Here is a 21,407-nt window from a genome sequence, read left to right on the forward strand (position 1 = left end):
AAAAAGTTGTTCAAACTCATTGTAAATTTGTAATGATTTTTAATACTATGGTTGGTGTTGTCTTTTAATACGAAATGGTGATCGTTGTCATTGCTGACGGCTCCATCGCTCGATCACTGTTGCCCAACGGGGTTCGGGCCCGTTGTAGCCAAAGCGGTTCGCAGGCACCCTGGCGATGTAAGGAGGGTTGATGACTTCCTCCTCTGGTTCTTCTTCTTCTTCTTCTTCGTCCCCTATTTCTTCTTCCTCATCGGGTTCCTCTTCTTCCTCAACCTCTTCGGGGTCTTCTTCAGGATCTTCCTCGATCATCTCCTCGGGTTCTGCCTCGAGCCATCCAGCGTTTCCCTCATTAGGGAAGTAAGGGTCTCCAGGTAGATGGAATCCCGCCATGTTGTCTGTACGAGAATAGGGGTGTAAGAGATATGAAATGAATCTAAAATGTCGAGTTATAAATTTACAAAATACTCCTATAGTATTTTTAAATGTTATGTTTGGTTCTTAGTGTATTCATTATAGGGTGATGTTAGGTTGTCGGATTTGTTGTCCACTACGACTATCCCCCAATATATGCAAGTCACTTCTCGGACATATATAGTTGATCAGGCTATATCCATCCCAGACTTGACCACATATCCCAAGGCATACTCGTAACGTACAACTCCTCCTCTTTTACCTTATGTTTTTCCTAGCAATGACACTATGCGAGCATGTATGCATGTACTTATACTTTTAACAAGAAACCGTTTACTTTCTAAAAGTATAGTCATTTGAAAATGTTCAATCAGAGACTTTCAGTCCCAAATGTGTTTATAGTTTGTATATCTTATGTGGTTCGATATACTTAGTTCACTATAAACATTGCTCTGATACCAATCTGTCACACCCCCAAACCAAGGATGGCGGAAACGTCCGGGGGTGGAGGACTTCATGTATAGTATCATAACAACAATTATTAATAGTGATCGAAGTAAACATAACCAACATAAATATAATTGAAAAAGTTGCATCATAGTATATGTTTACATGTTTCCAAATCAATTACATTATGTTGACAAAAATGAAATGTTTGACTCCTTAACGTCCCATCCTCAAAAGCGCTTGTTTACCTGTTTATTTATTCCCTGAGAATATAAGTAGTTTGAAAGAGTGTCAACAATTAAGTTGGTGAGTTCATAAGCTTTTGAATGTAGTGATGAAAACCTTTTCCTTTGTAAAAGTAATGTTTATTCCAGAAAATCCAATATTTTCCTTAGAGTATGAATTGCAGCCTTAAGTCCAAAGACCAAAGTGTAAAAGTAATTTCCATGCTTATAGTAAAACAATGCAAGTTTAAATTGACATAAACTCGTTTGAATTAATGAAATTCGCGTAATTCCTATGAGTTGTTAATACTTTATGTGAGTTATTATAACCATAGTATGACTTAGATGGCCTGAAACGACGTTCTTCAGGCGTCGGAACTGATATGACATTTGTCACCCGTAGACCTCGAGGTCCTACTGTAGCTAGCAGCAAGGTGTGGGGTGTCAATCCCAATATAGATCTATACACAACTATCACGCTCTCCCTCAAAGAGACTCTGGTTACAATACAGGACTTATAGTGTGTTACTTGGAAAATAACATGAAGCGAATGTCTCACAATTTAGTCATTAACGGATTTACGTGTGGTGAATGAAAACCCTTTTTGTGTAAATGAAACCTTTAGTAATGAACTTTTTGTGTAGTGCATCATAAACTATACCTATGATAGTTTATCAAATGATAGTGGTAGCAGTGAACATAAACTATACTTACAATAGTTTATCAAAATGTTTGAGTGCAATGGATATAACTTTGTTTATTTTAAACAAATTACCATCTTTATGGAGGTAAAAATCCATTTGTTTTCTGTTGTGTGTCTATTTACCAAGACGAAAATGACATATAATTTAACACATATATGCACCTAATGATACACACCTTGCTCAACAAGTTACAAGGTGTGAATGAATAGACAACACTTTTCTAGTGTTAACATTTCTAATTCCTGTTCTTAGAAGATTTATAGAAAAATCACCAAGAGTCCAAATCAGAATCTGTAAATTCTAAGAGTTTGGAAAATGTGTCTAGTTTGTTCATAAATTTTTATTATGATTTTTAGTGTCTTCCCACTTGTGTGAAAAAGCCCATATTCACAGACTGGTCCGGGTTTGTTTTTGAAATGATAGGCAGTTTTGTAAAAATCACCTTAAATTTTAGAAAAATCGTATGGTGATGTGCAAATAGTCATTTTAAAGGTATGAACCTGAACTATTTGTACTTAATATAGTTTTGAAAACTAAAATGTTTAAGTCGACCAAAACAGTCCGGGAATGGAGTTAAACTTTTCTGATGAAAGCTGTTGGGTAAGTTTAGTTGTGTTCTTGGTGTTTTTAACTTGTATTCCCCCCCTTAAAACTTAAGAAAACATGAAAAGATAGGGGTATGAACTCACCTTGTGTGTTCTTAGTGGATGGATGTTGAAGAAAAGAAGTGTTCAACTCAAGAACACTTAGAAGGTGCCTTGAAGGTTCGAAGATCTAACACAAATGTGATGGAATTTGTGTAAGTATTCTATGATTTTGGGTAGAAGGAAGTGAAATAATCATAAGGAGGATAATATCACTTACCAAAAGTGGAAGAAAACTTGATGATCAGCCCTTGAATCTCGAATTTGAGAGAGAGAAGTGAGAGAGAAAGGTGTTTGTTCTTTGGTGGAGAATGAGAGAAGAGTGAGGAGAGATAAGAGTTTTCTAGACCTTGACCATGGAATTATGGTAGAAAGAGGACAATGATTAACTAGGTATGGTGGAATAGTGACTGTGGATGGTCAAGGAGTGGGTATGGGAGGTTGCTTATGTTACACACTAAGGTAAAGTCAACACTCCACCTCAAATATTCACCCACTAGATTTTATTCTTAAATAAAGATTTCCATAAAAATATGTTTAAATTATGAATATTTAGGGTCTTATATGTTAAAATATGATTTTTGGAGAAAATCCCGCGTTAAAATCACGAAAAACGGGCTTAATACGTGAAAATGGTCAAAAACCGGGAAAAACAGGCGAAAATCCGAAGTCTGGGCTGGAGGTTCGGTTCCTGATGCTTAGAACCGAAAGTAGGTGGGAGCCGAGAGGAGGGTTCGGTCACTGGAGAGGAACCGAGAGAAAGGGAAGAGGAACCGAAGGTGCAAAGAGGGAACCGAGAGTGCGAGGAGAAGGAACAGGAGGCGAGGCTCGGTCTCGGTGGCTATCTGCGAGGTTCGGTCTCGGCTGTTGCCTTTCGGTTCTATGAGAAGGCTCGGTCCAACATGATCAGGGGAGCGAAATAGACAGAGCCCTCGGTCCATTTCGGCTGAGAGGGTTTCGGTTCTCAGGAGGTTCGGCTCCTAAGAGGGGTTTCGGCTCCTTAAGGCTGTTTTTCGCGTAGACTTCCGTTTTTGAGCGGTTTTCGACTAAATTAAGGGCCGGGATGCCCTGAGTGATTATAAGAAGTTGAGAGAGATTTTGAGAGAGATTTGGGAGAGATTTGGCATACTTAGAGAGATTTCTCATACAGAGAGAGATTTGGGAGAGATTTCACATCCTTGGAGAGATTTCTCATACAGAGAGAGATTTGGGAGAGATTTCACATGCTTGGAGAGATTTGACATGCTTGGAGAGATTTGGGAGAGATTTCACATGCTTGGAGAGATTTGGGAGAGATTTGAGGTAGAGAGAGATAGAGTGAGAGAGAGATTGGGAGAGGCTTCTTTTGTGACCTTTTTGAGTGTCCGACTTCGTAACGCAAGGTCCGTAAACCCCGTTAAGCCATGTTTAAGGATCTTACACACTCCCGATGAGTATGGAATAGTGTTTTATCGCTTTGGTTCATTACTTACCACAGTTTTAGGTTAAAGAAATCTAGATATACGAACTTTTCAATTGATGATTTCTTATTAGAATAGCGAGTTGTACAGAAATTTCATAACGTAAACCCTAATATACAAGGGTTAACTGAGTTGACCGGTTTGACTTGTTGACTTTGTTTGACTTTGACTTGACCAGAATTTGACGGTTGTCACAAAACATAACACAATCATCACCAAAACTTACATATTACAACTGGTATTGTTCACATTAAGTACATTGTCTTAGGTTACATGTTCCCAAAATATAAATTGTACGATGATTGACATTACACAAAATAAATTCACACACTTGAAGGTTCTTCTGCTTAACGGTTACCTGAGAATACAAGTTATTTTGAAAACAGTCAACATATATAATGTTGTTAAGTTCATAAGCATGTTTGAATGAAAGTCATTGTATTGTTTGTAAAAAAACCCAGAAAGTCCGATATTTTCTGTAAAAGTCTGAAAAATGATGTGTAAATCGAGTGTAGATGCACGTGTGAATTTATTAGTAATAACATGTATAAATAAGTGATCCTAAATTTATTTGTATTATATCTGCTGTAAGTAGAAGGTAATGAAGAATAGTATTTCCCCCAAAAATCCGATATTTTTTGATTTATAAAAATGTTGCGGTCCTTGCACTATCGTATGATTTGTTTTGTATCAATAGGACTTACGCGTTTTAATTTCCGTAATGTCGTGATGGTAATGGATCTCTATATGAGTCGTTATAACCATGCATGATAGTGACTGATTTGCCTGTCTTGGCATTTTTCCAAACGCCGGATTTTTGATCAAGGTTTTGTCACCCTAGACTGGCCTAGTCTAACTGTAGCGAACAACTCAGGTGTGGGGGAGTCACCCCCGTATAGATCTATACACAAACTCTCGCTCTCCCTCCAGGATACTCTGATTATAACTACATGCTACGACCATAAACTCAATGGAGTCAACCGACAAGTCTCACTAGATTCCAATTATTGCCACATGAATATGTATACGTTATATGTATTTAGAATTTCGAACACCAGATGATACATAAATATGAAAGGATAAGGCCCAACAAACATGAAGAAAAGACAACTATGGCCCATTAGACGTGTAAGTTATTTCCAGGCTTGTTAAGTATGCCATGGGCACATTAAAGCCCATTAAGCACATGATGAATTATTCCAAGCACAACGGTAAAATGTCTGACGAAAACGGACGTCGGATGAAGAAGTTATGAATTTTTAACGGATTTACCAGTCCCGGTCTGTTAAAAATAATAATATAAAAATTAAAGTCAAAATTAGCCGACGAAGTCTACACGGAAGTTGTAGAGCGTAATTTTACCTACGCGTGCATATAAAGAACGTCAAAAACGGATCCCGTATGCAAAAGTTACGGATTTTAGAAGGTCGGGGCACAATTTCCGAGAAATCTCGCAAGGATAAGGCTGATTTCGGTGAGTCATCGCGCCACGTGTCCGAGCCGAAGACCCAGCTGCTGACGCGTCGCCTTCTGATTCGTCCGAGCTGCGGCCCGATCCCCGTGTCCGATCCATGACTCATCCTCGCATGAACAGTACCCGCGGTCCACTAAGAATCCGACGCATGCCCTTTGGTGCGTGTCCGAACCCTCGCAAGGCTGCCACGAACCATCCCTACTTCGGACCTAGACCTCGGTCCAGTAAGAAGAGGACAGCAAGCCTTCGCACGTGCAACCCTCGTGCGATCCATCCCCTGCAAGCTTCGGATCTGCGACGCGTGGCTTCTTCTCAGCGGTTGGATCAGGAGGCTCGCTCCTATAAATAGGAGGGTGCGAGACCTCCCGGGTATACTTTGGAAAATTGTCTATTTTAGCCCCTAAACTCATATTTCTTTCATTCTAACTTCCCCCAAAGCCCCGGTATCGATTATAAGTCCCGGAATACGCCACGAAGTGCCCGTGAAGCCCGAAAAATTTATCTTTTCGATTTCGAAGCCCGACTTTTGCAGAGCCCGGTTTCTCAATAAAACTCCCAGTTTTATTAGAAACGAACGTTTTAGGAAACGAATTGCTGGCCGATTTTCATCGAATCTAGTGAGTGTGTAGTTACTTTCAATTTACACATAGATATGAAGTATTTACCTTAAAATACGTGTTATGTGTAAATATGTTAATTGTTTATTTGAGGTGACTGTTGAATTGATGTTTTATACAAGTTTTAAACTGTATATGTATTTTATCTACAAACATGTTGGGTAGAACATGGGTAGACAAAATAGTCGGTGGGTGTTAAAATGATGAGAGGCCTCGGTGTCGATGTCGGTGTTGTTGTTGGTGTTGTTGTAGTCGTCTAGCGGAGTATAGATGACGATCACAGACCTTTCTAGACAGTCCAGTGGTACACTAGCAAGTTCGCAACTTGTAGGTGTTGATGAACTAAATGTTCATTGGTGTACTCCAATCCCCCTCATGGTTGCCTTTAGGACATGTATGGCTGAGGAGTCCCCTTAGCAGTAGTGTCCAACCCGATGATATTTCTTAGGCTAAGTCCCTTGTGTTAGGTGTTTAGGGACGTAAAGTGAGGAAAACGGGAATGGGTAATCAGGGTTATTGTTGATTGGTGAACTTAATAAGTTATTATTATTGTGGGTTGAAAACCCTATATGCTCACCAGGCTCCCAAGCCTGACCCACTCAGTTTTTTTATGATTACAGGTAGTGGACCCCGAGCATAGTCGGAGGACGATGAGAGATTTCTGATTATAGGCCAGTAGTTGTAAATAATTGTTGAAAGGCTGATAATGTCTTGTTTATGCTTTTGATCTGTATCGCAACATGACATCCCGAGGTTTTGATATATATGGAAAATATATACCTTCTTAAAGAAGGGTTTTGATAAACATTATCATGTTTTATATTGGGGACCTATTCCGCAATATATTTTGAAAAGATTTCTCTGATTTTATTTTAAAAAGCATAAATTAAATTGGTCTTTTCTAGCCGAGAAATTAGGGGATGTCACAGTTGGTATCAGAGCATTAGTTTAAGTGAACTAAGAAATTGTAGAATTTCTAGACTTAAAATTAGGATGCTAAGTGATGATTGTGAGATGAGTGTCTTCCATAATTTAGACACGAGCACTAGTTTATTTTAGGAAAGGTGCCTAAAATGCCTTTATGTGCTAAATGCTATATGTTGCCATATATGCCATTATTTGTTCGGATGTATGGTCTGTTGCCGACCGGATCTGGAAACCATATGTGTGTAGGATTCTAAGCGTATGATTACGAGATTAGAACTAACATGTAAACGTTTCGGAGTGACAAGGGAATTGACATGTCTAACAAGGATAAAGACCTAAATTCGCCTTATTCGGTATATAGATTGTAATGGCAAAAACTAGAAGTGGAGCGGGAAATGCAAACAGAAACCAACAACCTCAACCTCAAGTGGTGGAACAGGTGCCGATAGTAGGAGCTGCACCCGAACCCATCACCATGGCTGGAGTATGAACTATGATTCAGACCATGATTGCTGAACAAAAGGAGGAGTTGAGGCAAATGTTGCTGAACAACAGGGATGAACCTTCAGTTCCTATTGAACAACGTGAACTAAATGACGATCGATCTGAAGAAGGGAACAACAACAGATCGGTTGGTCATAGTGAACCGCATGTGGTTGGGAGGAATAACCACGAGGGCAGAGTGGAGAGAAATGGGTGCAAGTATAAGGACTTTATGACTTGCAAGCCATCGACCTTCATTGGAAAAGAAGATCCTGTCGGAGTTATGGACTGGATCTCGGAAATGGAGTTGGCTTTCATGACTTGTGATTGCCAAGGCAAGTTACAAACCACCTTTGCAGTGCGTCAGTTCAGGGGTAGTGCTGCTCGTTGGTGGAACACATTGGGGAAGACCCTAAGCCCTAATGAGCCATTGCAAATGAATTGGGCAGAGTTCTTGGTGCACTTTAAGCGCAAGTTCTGCTCGGCCCAAAACATACTTGAGTTAGAAAACCAATTTCTAACGTTGCAGAAGGGGAGTATGACCGTTGACGAGTATATGAATAACTTCACAGACAAAATGGAGTTTGCTTTGCGTATTGTCCCAGATGAGCTGGCGAAAATTGATAGGTACGCAAAGGGACTTCCATGGGAGTATGCGGTGCCAGTACATCAGGCACTTACTTTGGAGGCAGCTATCTGGGCTGCCAAGTCTGTTAAAGATATGATCAAAGGGAGATCCGCCAGCAAGGTTGAAGTTGGCAAAAAGAGAAAGTTTGAAGGAACTTCAGGTTCCAATAAAAAGAACAAATTCGCGAAGTCTGGTTCAAGAAAATTTGGAGGAGGAGCCGAAGCCAAGTGGTGTGACAAGTTCAAGAAGAAACATGCTGGGAAGTGCAGCGTGGAAGTCACTTGTTACAAGTGTGGAAAGCCAGGGCATTATGCCAATAATTGCACCTTCACTAATAACGTCTGTCATGGGTGCCATGAAGAAGGGCATATTTTGAGGGATTGCCCGAAGAAGAAGGACGCAGCGAAACCCAATCTTCGACCAAAGCCAAAGGCGAGAGCCTTTCAGATGACACTCGAAGCTGCGAAAGAAGAAGCCGATGTCGCTTCAGGTACCTTTCTCGTAAACGAATTGCCTGCCTAAATTTTGTTTGATTCTGGAGCCAATTACTCCTTTATATCGCATGAATTTGGTAAAAAACTAGCTTTGCCTATTGATAGACTAGTTAATGCCTTATTAGTCGAAATTGCTAGTGGCAAGTTTGTACCTGTTAGCCATCGTATGAAAAACATCGTCATTGAATTGGATGGGAATAAGTTCCACGAGGAATTATTGCCTATCGAGTTAAATGGTTTCGATATAGTTTTAGGAATGGATTGGCTTAGCGCAAATGATGCTGAAATAATGTGTAGGAAGAAGATAGTTAAAAAAACCCGCCAGGGAAAGAGTCGTTTATGGTGTATGGAGACAAACGCAGAGTAAATTCTGGAATCATTTCCTTAATGAAAGCCAGAAAGTGTTTGGCCAAGGGTGTACATCATATCTAGCGTTCGTGATTGATGCTCAGAAGGAAAAGAAGGAGGTGCAGGATATTCCGGTGGTGTGTGATTATCCGGAAGTCTTTCCCGAAGATCTTCCCGGATTGCCCCCTGATCGAAAAGTGGAGTTTCGTATCGAATTGTTACCAGGAACGACGCCAATAGCAAAAGCACCTTATCGATTAGCACCAACCGAAATGAAAGAACTTATGACACAACTTCATGAGTTATTGGACAAAGGTTTCATTCGACCTAGTTAATCACCCTGGGGAGCCCCTGTGTTATTTGTAAAGAAGAAAGACGGGAGCATGAGAATGTGTATCGATTACAGAGAGCTGAATAAAGCGACGATAAAGAACAAGTACCCGTTGCCGAGGATCGATGACCTGTTCGACCAATTCCAAGGTTCGAGCTATTTCTCGAAGATCGATCTTAGGTCCGGATACCATCAACTAAAGGTGAGGGAGCAGGATATCGAGAAGACTGCGTGTAGAACAAGATATGGACACTATGAATTTTTGGTTATGTCGTTCGGATTAACCAATGCCCCAGCAGCTTTCATGGATTTGATGAACAGGGTTTGTAAACCATACCTTGATAAATCCGTGATAGTATTCATAGACGATATCTCGATCTATTCGAAAAGCAAGCAGGAGCATGAAAAGCATCTGCGTGAAGTGCTAGAAGTTCTGAAAAAGGAGAAGTTGTATGCAAAGTTCTCCAAATGTGAATTTTGGATTCAAGAAGTCCAATTTTTGGGTCATGTGGTTAAACAAGATGGAATAATGGTTGACCCAGCAAAGATTGAAGCTGTGATGAAGTGGGAACAACCAAAAAGTCCCACGGAGATTCGAAGCTTTTTAGAATTAGCCGGATATTATCGTCGATTTATCCAAGGCTTTTCTTCAATCGCTACTCCATTAACAGCTTTGACCCACAAAGGAGCTACTTATGCTTGGAATGAGAAGCATAAGGAAGCCTTTGAAAAGTTAAAGAAGAGATTGTGTGAAGCACCGATTCTTTCGTTACCGGAAGGAGTTGATGACTTTGCAGTCTATAGTGATGCCTCTGGAGTTGGGTTAGGATGTGTTCTGACCCAAAGGGATAAAGTGATCGCGTATGCATCGAGGCAGTTGAAAGAGCATGAAAAGAACTACCCGACTCATGATCTGGAGTTGGCAGTGGTAGTATTCGCCTTAAAGATATGGAGGCATTATCTTTATGGTACTAAATGCAAACTTTTCACTGATCATAAGAGTCTTCAATATCTCTTTAATCAGAAGGAATTGAAAACATGAGGCAGCGGCGCTGGCTGGAACTACTCAAGGACTACGACTGCGAGATACTTTACCACCCTGGTAAAGCAAATGTTGTTGCTGATGCTCTCAGTCGGAAGGTAAATCTTGAAAAGAGAAGGCCAAGAGCGCTGAAAATTGAAGTCGTCTCGACAATTGTGGAAAGTATAAAGAAAGCTCAGGAGGAAGCTTTGGAGAAAAATGACCGGAAGGAGGAACGTTTGGGTAAAACGTTGGTGTTTGATATAAACGGTCAAGGATTGAAGGTATTCAAAGATAGGATTTGGGTACCTAAAACGGGAGGAGTAAGAGGTCTTCTGATGGAAGAAGCTCACAAAACCATGTACTCGATTCATCCCGGCAGTACGAATATGTATAGGGATCTAAAACCCTATTGCTGGTGGCCGACGATGAAGCTCGATGTTGCTAAGTATGTGGCTGAGTGTGTAACTTGTGCTAGGGTTAAGGCACAACATCAGAAACCGTATAGGAGTTTAGAACCCTTACCTGTACCCATGGGTAAATGGGAGGACATCACCATGGATTTTGTGACTAAACTGCCCAGAACAAGGAACGATCACGACATGATTTGGGTGGTCGTTGATCGCTTCACTAAGAGTGCGCATTTCATAGCCGCTAACGAGAAATGGACTATGGATAAACTTGCGAATTCTTACGTGAAGGAAATTGTGAGGCTACACGGTGTTCCGTTAACGATTGTATCCGATCGTGACAGCCGTTTTACCTCAAGGTTTTGGAGGAGTCTACAAGAGGAATTGGGTACCAAGTTGTGTTTGAGTACAGCTTACCATCCTCAAACCGATGGCCAAAGCGAACGAACAATTCAAACATTGGAGGATATGCTGAGAGCATGTACCCTAGAATTCCAAGGTAACTGGGATGAACACTTACCTCTAGTAGAATTCTCCTATAATAATAGTTTCCACTCAAGCATTAAGATGGCACCTTATCATGCCTTGTATGGAGAAAAGTGTCGAACACCATCATGTTGGCTGGAAGCTGGGGAAAAGCAGTTTATGGGACCTGAAATAGTCCATCAGACTGCTGAAAAGTTGAAGGTGATAAGAGAAAGGATGTTAGCTGCTCAAGATCGACAAAAGAGCTATGCTGACAAGAAAAGACAACCGATATCCTTTGAAGTTAGAGATTCGGTTTTACTTAAAGTCTCGCTGTGGAAGGGACTTATAAGATTTGGTAAAAGGGGAAAGTTGATGTCACACCCCAAAACCAAGAACGGTGGAAACGTTCAGGGGTGGAGGACGTCATGTGAAGTATCATAACAGTGCAAAGTAGTAAACAAGTAACAACATCATCCATTGCATTAAAAGTAAAGTTTTTAATACATGAGTGTTCTATCATAGTAATAAGACACCAAAATATGTAATAAAAATAAAAGACGAGTCTTGACTGTGCTCCGTCTTCTCAAAACTTGGTCATCGTACCTGTCTACTGGTGACCTAAGAATACAAGTTATTTTGAAAGTGTAGATCAGCATAAAGCTGGTGAATTCATAAGTATTTTAGTGTCATTACTCTGAAAAGCTGTTATGAAAGGCTGGTAAATGTTTAATGAAACATTTAGTATAAGTGTGAAAACCCTAGAAAATCCCATATTTCCTACTAGTATAAAAGGTAGTCTTCTATCAAGACCGATGTGCTTTGAAGGATGCATTTCTGTATAAATGAAAGTTTTTCCCATGTGCGACTATTATTATAAATATATAGTCTACCTCATCGTTTATGTGAATGTGTCACAAAATAAAAGTAAAAGGGAAATTATATAATCATTTAAGTATTATCCTTTGGTACTAGGATAAACACGACATAGTAATTGCCGAATAGTATTAACCGTAGACATCCGTCGATGTGCATTTTCCCTCTGTAGCTAACAGCTGGGTGTAGAATGGTTAGTGCCGTACATATATAATAGTATCTACACATATAATATGTAATAGTATCTCATCATATAGTATCTATGTAATAGTATCCATGTAAAAGTATCCATGTAATAGTATCTCTTCATATTGTATGTAATGTATTAGTATAGACTCATGAATGAACTGACTCTTGTGTAATTCCTTGTAATAGGAATAGTAGTTTGTATCCCCTAAACTATACCTATAATAGTTTACTGGAATGTAAATTGAATGTCCAAGTAGGTTTATACACCCTTGCTACACAAGAGTGTTGGAACTGAAGAAAGAATGAAAGCTCTCATATCAATACATATGTATATGAAACATAAGTGTATAGATATGGTTTTTAACAATAAGTTGAAAGAGGTTTTGTAAAACATTTAAGAGTTTTGAACAATAAATAATGATGACTTGATGTCAGTTTATACAATAATTCAAAAGTAAATCATTTGATAACAAAGTATAAAACAACCGAAAACTATTCTATTTATCACATTTTGAAGTATGTGAAATCAGTTGGTTGAAAACACAGTTATAAATCACATGTGATTGATTCTATAACTTCCTGTTTTCTACTTGTATTCCCCCCATGAAAGCATTTAAAATCATTTAAAAGATTGGTTAAGGGGTATGAACTCACCTGTAGTGGGTGGTTGTGGATGAACTGAATGATGTAGGATCCTAAGTGTCAAGTGAAGACTTGCACACACACAATGATCTAGGTAGAAGCTTTAAAAGGTGCTAAAAGTCCAAGAACACTAGTGTGTGTTCTTGGTGTTCTTGGTGAAACTTGAAGATCTACACTTTTGGAATGATTTCACGGATGGAATCATGTTAGATCACTAGATTAGGGTAGATATCAACTTATTAGGGCTAGAAACATTTACAAGTTGAAGATCTTGAAGAAATGTTGGATGATACTTGAGAGAGAATTTGGTTTTGGATCTTGAAAATGTGAAAAGTGGTAAAATATGACTAAGTGTCATATTTATACCCCCTTTTTAGGGTTTACGGCCGTAAACACATTTGTTTAGGCCGTAAACTCCAAACTCTTGGAGTTTTGGGACATTATTGTTGCACAATAAACCCTAGGGCATCCTCTCTCCTGTCATCTCCTGAATTACTAACTTTAAAACACTAGAACTTAATCCAAAAAGCCTGAAAGTTAGCAAAAACTGTTCTGACTCTTATTGAAGTGAGAGGTTGTACAGAATAGAAATTTCGGGTTGTCACATCATCCCCCCGTTAGAAGGAATTTCGTCCCGAAATTAGAATTTAAGCAAATAAGTAGTTACAAATAACTAAGTAAAAAGATGAGGATATTTCAGTTTCATCTGATCCTCTCGCTCCCAAGTGAATTCAGGTCCTCACTTGGCGTTCCAGCGAACCTTCACTATCGGGATACGACTTTGTTTAGTTTGCTTGACCTCCCGGTCCATGATCTCTATAGGTTCTTCCACGAAGTTGAGGCTCTCGTTGATCTCGATCTCGTCGAGTGGGATTTCAAGAGTCTCATCAGACAGACACATTTTCAAGTTCGAGACGTGGAAAGTAGAGTGTACGTTACCGAGTTCGCGTGGCAAGTTAAGTTTGTAAGCTACAGGGCCGATTCTTGCGAGAATCTTGAAAGGCCCTATGTACCTTGGATTTAGCTTTCCACGCTTTCCGAAGCGTATCAAGCCCTTCCAGGGTGAGACCTTCAATAGAACACGGTCGCCCACCTGGAATTCCAACGGTTTCCTTCGCTTATCAGCGTAGCTTTTTTGTCGGTCTCTAGAGGCTTTCAATCGTTCACGAATCTGAACGATCTTCTCTGTCGTTTCCCGAATGATCTCCGGACCCGTGAGAGTGCTTTCAGGAACTCGTCATTTAGCTAACTGGGTATCACCCACCTCAGCCCAGCACAGAGGGGATCTGCACTTTCGGCCATAGACGGCTTCGAATGGAGCAGCCTTTATGCTCGTGTGATAACTGTTGTTGTAGGAAAATTCGACAAGGGGTAAATGAGTATCCCATGCCTTCCCAAAGTCGATCACACAGGCTCGCAACATATCTTCCAAGGTTTGGATAGTTCTCTCACTTTGTCCGTCGGTCTGTGGATGGTAGGCTGTACTCATGTCCAGCCTAGTTCCTAGGGAACTTTGTAGCGACTGCCAGAACCTCGAACTGAATCTACTATCTCTGTCCGAGATAATGGATATGGGAACACCGTGCAGTCGTACAATCTCCCGAATGTAGATTCTTGTAAGCTTCTCCATCTTGTCTGTTTCTTTGATAGGCAGGAAGTGTGCGGACTTGGTCAATCTGTCGACGATGACCCATATGGTATCAAGTCCACCCGTTGTCTTGGGCAACTTGGTTATGAAGTCCATAGTGATCCGCTCGCACTTCCATTCCGGTATCTCTGGTTGTTGTAGAAGAACGGAGGGTTTATGGTATTCGACCTTGACCTTGGCGCAAGTAAGGCATTTACTTACGAAGGTAGCAATCTCTGCTTTCATGTTAGGCCACCAATATAGCTTTTTAAGATACAGATACATCTTAACTGAACCTGGGTGGACGGAATAACGAGTATTGTGTGCCTCGGTCATGACCAAGTCTCTGAAGCCACCGTGTTTCGGTGTCCAGATCCGATCCATCAGGTATAAGGTTCCGCCACCCTTGACTTCCAAGTTCTTATCCTTCCCTCTTAGGGATTCACTCGCCACATTTTCAGGTTTCAAAGCGTCGAGCTGAGCCTCCTTAATTTGCGTGGACAAGTGTGAATGGATAGTTAGAGTCAAAGATTTGACTCTACGACCAGAGTATTCTTTCCGACTTAGGGCGTCGGCTACTACGTTGGCTTTACCTGGATGATAACGAATTTCACATTCGTAATCACTGAGTAGCTCGACCCACTGTCGTTGTCTCATGTTGAGCTCCTTCTGGTCGAATATATGTTGTAGGCTTTTGTGATCTGTAAAGATAGTACTTTTTGTGCCATACAGGTAGTGTCTCCAGATCTTCAGAGCAAACACAACTGCTCCTAGTTCAAGATCGTGGGTGGTGTAGTTGACCTCGTGTGTCTTCAGCTGTCTCGAGGCATAGGCGATGACCTTACCTCGTTGCATCAGAACACAGCTGAGCCCTTGATTTGAAGCATCGCAATAGACAACGAAGTCTTCTAGCCCTTCGGGGAGGGATAGTATTGGTGCGGTGCACAAGGCTCGCTTGAGCGTTTGGAACGCTCTCTCTTGCTTCTCTTCCCAGTCAAAGGCCACGCCCTTCTGGGTCAGTGTTGTAAGAGGTTTCGCAATGCGGGAGAAGTTCTGAATGAACCTGCGATAGTAGCCAGCGAGACCTAGAAATTGACGAATTTCTGTAGGTGTCTTTGGTGCTGACCAGTTCTCAATGGCCTTGATTTTGGAAGGGTCCACGTGAATTCTTTCTTCACTAACTACGTGGCCCAAGAATTCGACTCTTCGAATCCAAAATTCGCACTTGGAGAACTTCGCATAGAGCTTCTCCGATCGTAATGTTTCTAAGACTTGACGAAGATGTTGACTATGTTCCTCCTTACTACGAGAGTAGATGAGTATGTCATCGATGAAGACGATGAAGAACTGATCCAAGTAAGGCCGACACACCCTATTCATTAAATCCATGAATACTGCGGGCGCGTTAGTTAATCCGAATGGCATCACTACGAATTCGTAGTGCCCATAATGAGTTCGGAAGGCTGTCTTGAGAACATCCTCCTCTAACACTCGTAGTTGGTGGTACCCGGATCGTAGATCTATCTTCGAGAAGTAGTTGGCTCCTTGAAGTTGATCAAATAAATCGTCAATGCGGGGTAAGGGATAACGATTTTTAATGGTAAGCTTGTTGAGTTCCCTGTAGTCGATGCACATACGAAACGATCCGTCTTTCTTCTTGATGAACAAGACCAGTGCTACCAATGGTGAGAAGCTTGGCCTAATGAATCCCTTCTGGAGAAGTTCGTTAAGCTGACTGGAAAGTTCCTGCATCTCTGTCGGTGCCAGACAATATGGAGATTTAGCTACTGGAGTAGCTCCTGGCACTAAGTCGATTCTGAACTCGACTTGGCGTTGGGGTGGTAATCCTGGAAGTTCTTCCAGAAAGATGTCGAGAAAGTCGCGTACTTCTGGGATGTTCTGAATATCTTTCACTTCTTGACTTGTATCGACGATGTGTGCGAGGAATGCATGATATTCCTTTCGCAAGCACTTCTGAGCTTGTATGCACGAAATGATGCGAAGGTTCGTACTAGGTTTGTCGCCGTAGATAACTAGAGTTTCGCTGTTAGGAAGGTTAAGACGAACTGCTTTTTCAAAGCACAAGATGTCGGCGCGATGAAGACTCAACCAATCCATGCCGATAATGACGTCAAAACTTTTAATTGGGACCGGCATGAGGTCTATCTCGAAAGTATGGCCATCTAAAGTTAGAGTACAACCTACGTATGTGCAGTTAGTACTTTCCGTTTTCCCGTTTTCCATTTCTACAGTGAATGATTTATCTAGTGCACGTGGTTTTTGTTTAAGCAAGTGTGCAAATTTCTGGTTTACGAAGCTTTTCTCCGCTCCACTGTCGAAAAGTATGCAAGCATATGTGTTATCGAGGAGAAACGTACCAGTAACTATTGTAGGATCAACTACGGCTTCCTCGTGGCCTATGGCCAGAACTCTTCCTACTCCGCCAGCTATCCCTGCCTTAGGGCAGTTCCTCTTGTAGTGGCCCACTTCGCCACAACCGTAGCAAGCTTGGCCCATACCGGCATTAGGAACTTGAGCGGTCGGCCTTGCTGGAGTCTTACAGAAACGGGCAGTATGACCCCTTCTGTTGCAGTTAGTGCACTGCATTTCCCGGCAAGGTCCGTTGTGATGGAAGGTGCATTTGTTGCACCTCGGAAGATTACCGGCATAAGGCTTCGCTGGTAAGGGATTAGCAGGGACAACAGGAGTTACTGTGGCAGCATTGATTGTAACTAGTTGTTGTCTCTTTGAGGATTCTTGCGAAGCCCCGCTTTTCCTCTTGTTCCACCCCTTTTTCTTCTTGTTGTTGTTGTTTCCCTTTTGTTGCTCAGGTGTAGAAATCATTGGCTTCTGGTGGTTTCCGTGATCTATAAGAGATTGTGCCAGCTCTTTGGCGCTGTCAAAAGTAACAGGCCTGGATGCTAACACACTTGACTGGATTTGGGGCGACAGTCCCCAAATATATCTCTCTATTTTCTTGCTCTCAAGAGCAACCATATCAGGGCAAAGAATTGCCAGATCACAAAATCTATTAGTATAAGTTGATATGTCAGAACAAACCATTTCAAGACCCCAGAGTTCCTGTTCGAGTTTTTGAATTTCCCCTCGTGGACAGTACTCTCTCATCAGCATGGCTTTCAAGTTTTCCCAACTTATCGAATTTGCCACTATTAGAGTCAGTGACTTAACGTGGCCATTCCACCAAGTTAAAGCCCTGTCAGAAAAGGTACAAGTAGCAAACTTGACCTTATTGTTCTCTGGGCAGGCGCAGATTTCAAAGACTGCTTCTGTCTTTTCTATCCACTGCCTTAAGATCATAACCCCTCCAGTTCCATTGAAATTTCTGGGTTTGGCATTCGTAAAATCCTTGTAGGTGCATTCCCGGGGATGCCCATGACTCTCGCCATGGTTGGAAGGAGGTGCACCTGTTCCTGATCCACTAGGGACAGGAGTATTGTTGTGTGACATTGCAGCCGCTACGGCCGCCGTGACAACTGCTTGGAACATAGCAGCGTCGAACTGAGGAGGTGGTGGTATTGGTGTTTCGTTATTATTGTTACGCCTCGGATTTCTGCGAGGAGGCATCTTTTAACTATAAGTTTAGAAAGATGAAGATATTGATAAGAATTCAATAGGAAAGTTGATGAAAATGACTCATGGACTAACTCTTCATAGTCCAACAGCACGATTAAATGTAGATCTAGAACTAACAGATGATAGCATTTGGATAATAATTTCCATGAGATCAGGTACCTGTCAATATTACTGGAATTACAGATGTAACAAGTTTGGGAAAAATGGCCTAGTAGGAGGACTTACATCAACCAAGATGGAAAATTTTGACAGGACTACGACCTAATCAAGACCTAACAGGTCTAAGATTTACAAAGATAGGAAATTAGACCAGAGTATTACATAACTAGGTTATATCCAAAAGAGAAGTCGACGAGATTCTATCGGCGACGAGAACTACTAGAGTGAGTTCTTGATTCCGACAGAAGGTGTTCTATGTCCCTCACACGCCTGTCAGATCTTACTTGCTAAGCTCGAATTTCCCTGACTTCAGCTTGAGTTCCAACAAGTTCTCTCTGCAGAGCTGCATTGTGGACCAGAGTCCTTTCATGAGCAGACTCTAGTTGGCGAATGCGGACTGTGTTAACGCCAGAGTTGGCATCAATCTCCATGACTCGGTCGATAGCGGATCGACCCTGTTCAGTGTTCCGGGAAATCCTACGAACCATGATGGGTAGGACCCTATCAGCTGAACCTCCCTCAGTGAGGTTATAGAAGCTTCTGTCCCCATTGTAGGGGATGGGTTGACTCTGTTCCTGACTCCATCTATTCAAGTTTGTGGCCCACAGAGGTGTGGGTCCTTGAAATGCTGGACGAGGGTTCAGGTTTGGGTTTTGAGTAGCTGGGGGTAGATTGTTGACTTCTGGTTCTGAGTCAGAACTATCAGAAAAGCCTTCAGCTTCGTGATCATCCAAAGGGATTGGGTGATCATCTTCTGGCTCTTCTCCCAGCCATCCTGCATTGCCGTTGTTGGGGTTGTACGGGTCTCCGGGGATATGGAATCCAGCCATGAAATCTACGCGAGAAAATGGATAACGAAATAACTAAATAGACGAACTAATTAGATAATTATAAGATGATCTTTATCAGTTACTTCAACATTCGCGTAGTGCATACCAGTCATATGTAACCAAGACAGGATAGACCTTCGAATAAGCGACCCTAACTCTAAGCCCACAACCAAACAAGGAACAGGAAGTAAAGCAAAGATCACAGATTCTAAGTCTATGATATCCTAGACACATATAACCTTAGCGTATCCACTCCGCAACTATTGACATACTTAATAAAGACCTTTAGTTCTCAGATAGGTAATTAATAGCAACACAAAATACTCCTATAGTATTTTAAGTTTATGTCCTGTTCTACTGTTCTCGTTGTAGTAGTGTTGGTAAGTTTTTAGACTTGTTGCAACCTCACAACCACACTTAGGCACATGCTAATCACTCCTCGGATAATGTAGTTGATCAGGCTACATCTTCCCAGGGTTGACCATATGTCTCTAAGTCTACTTGTGCTGCCCAACAATCGTAATACTTTTGTTCTGTCCTAGTGACACTGATTTTAGTATGAATGCAGGTATGTATACTTGGTTAAATATTTTATTATTTAAAAGTATAAACTCTTTATCAGAGTATTTTAATCCCGCTGTGTTTATAGTCTGTATATCTTTTATGGGTTGATATACTCAATTCACTATAAACAAAGCTCTGATACCAATCTGTCACACCCCAAAACCAAGAACGACGGAAACGTTCAGGGGTGGAGGACGTCATGTGAAGTATCATAACAGTGCAAAGTAGTAAACAAGTAACAACATCATCCATTGCATTAAAAGTAAAGTTTTTAATACATGAGTGTTCTATCATAGTAATAAGACACCAAAATATGTAATAAAAATAAAAGACGAGTCTTGACTGTGCTCCGTCTTCTCAAAACTTGGTCATCGTACCTGTCTACTGGTGACCTAAGAATACAAGTTATTTTGAAAGTGTAGATCAGCATAAAGCTGGTGAATTCATAAGTATTTTAGTGTCATTACTCTGAAAAGCTGTTATGAAAGGCTGGTAAATGTTTAATGAAACATTTAGTATAAGTGTGAAAACCCTAGAAAATCCCATATTTCCTACTAGTATAAAAGGTAGTCTTCTATCAAGACCGATGTGCTTTGAAGGATGCATTTCTGTATAAATGAAAGTTTTTCCCATGTGCGACTATTATTATAAATATATAGTCTACCTCATCGTTTATGTGAATGTGTCACAAAATAAAAGTAAAAGGGAAATTATATAATCATTTAAGTATTATCCTTTGGTACTAGGATAAACACGGCATAGTAATTGCAGAATAGTATTAACCGTACACATCCGTCGATGTGCATTTTCCCTCTGTAGCTAACAGCTGGGTGTAAAATGGTTAGTCCCGTACATATATAATAGTATCTACACATATAATATATAATAGTATCTCATCATATAGTATCTATGTAATAGTATCCATGTAATAGTATCTCTTCATATTGTATGTAATGTATTAGTATAGACTCATGAATGAACTGACTCTTGTGTAATTCCTTGTAATAGGAATAGTAGTTTGTATCCCCTAAACTATACCTATAATAGTTTACTGGAATGTAAATGGAATGTCCAAGTAGGTTTATACACCCTTGCTACACAAGAGTGTTGGAACTGAAGAAAGAATGAAAGCTCTCATATCAATACATATGTATATGAAACATAAGTGTATAGATATGGTTTTTAACAATAAGTTGAAAGAGGTTTTGTAAAACATTTAAGAGTTTTGAACAATAAATAATGATGACTTGATGTCAGTTTATAAAATAATTCAAAAGTAAATCATTTGATAACAAAGTATAAAACAACCGAAAACTATTCTATTTATCACATTTTTAAGTATGTGAAATCAGTTGGTTGAAAACACAGTTATAAATCACATGTGATTGATTCTATAACTTCCTGTTTTCTACTTGTATTCCCCCCATGAAAGCATTTAAAATCATTTAAAAGATTGGTTAAGGGGTATGAACTCACCTGTAGTGGGTGGTTGTGGATGAACTGAATGATGTAGGATCCTAAGTGTCAAGTGAAGACTTGCACACACACAATGATCTAGGTAGAAGCTTTAAAAGGTGCTAAAAGTCCAAGAACACTAGTGTGTGTTCTTGGTGAAACTTGAAGATCTACACTTTTGGAATGATTTCACGGATGGAATCATGTTAGATCACTAGATTAGGGTAGATATCAACTTATTAGGGCTAGAAACACTTACAAGTTGAAGATCTTGAAGAAATGTTGGATGATACTTGAGAGAGAATTTGGTTTTGGATCTTGAAAATGTGAAAAGTGGTAAAATATGACTAAGTGTCATATTTATACCCCCTTTTTAGGGTTTA

The sequence above is a fragment of the Lactuca virosa genome, chromosome 3 (genome assembly GCF_052849685.1).
Source record: "Lactuca virosa cultivar CGN04683 chromosome 3, Lactuca_virosa_CGN04683_v6, whole genome shotgun sequence".
Classification (NCBI taxonomy): Eukaryota; Viridiplantae; Streptophyta; class Magnoliopsida; order Asterales; family Asteraceae; genus Lactuca; species Lactuca virosa.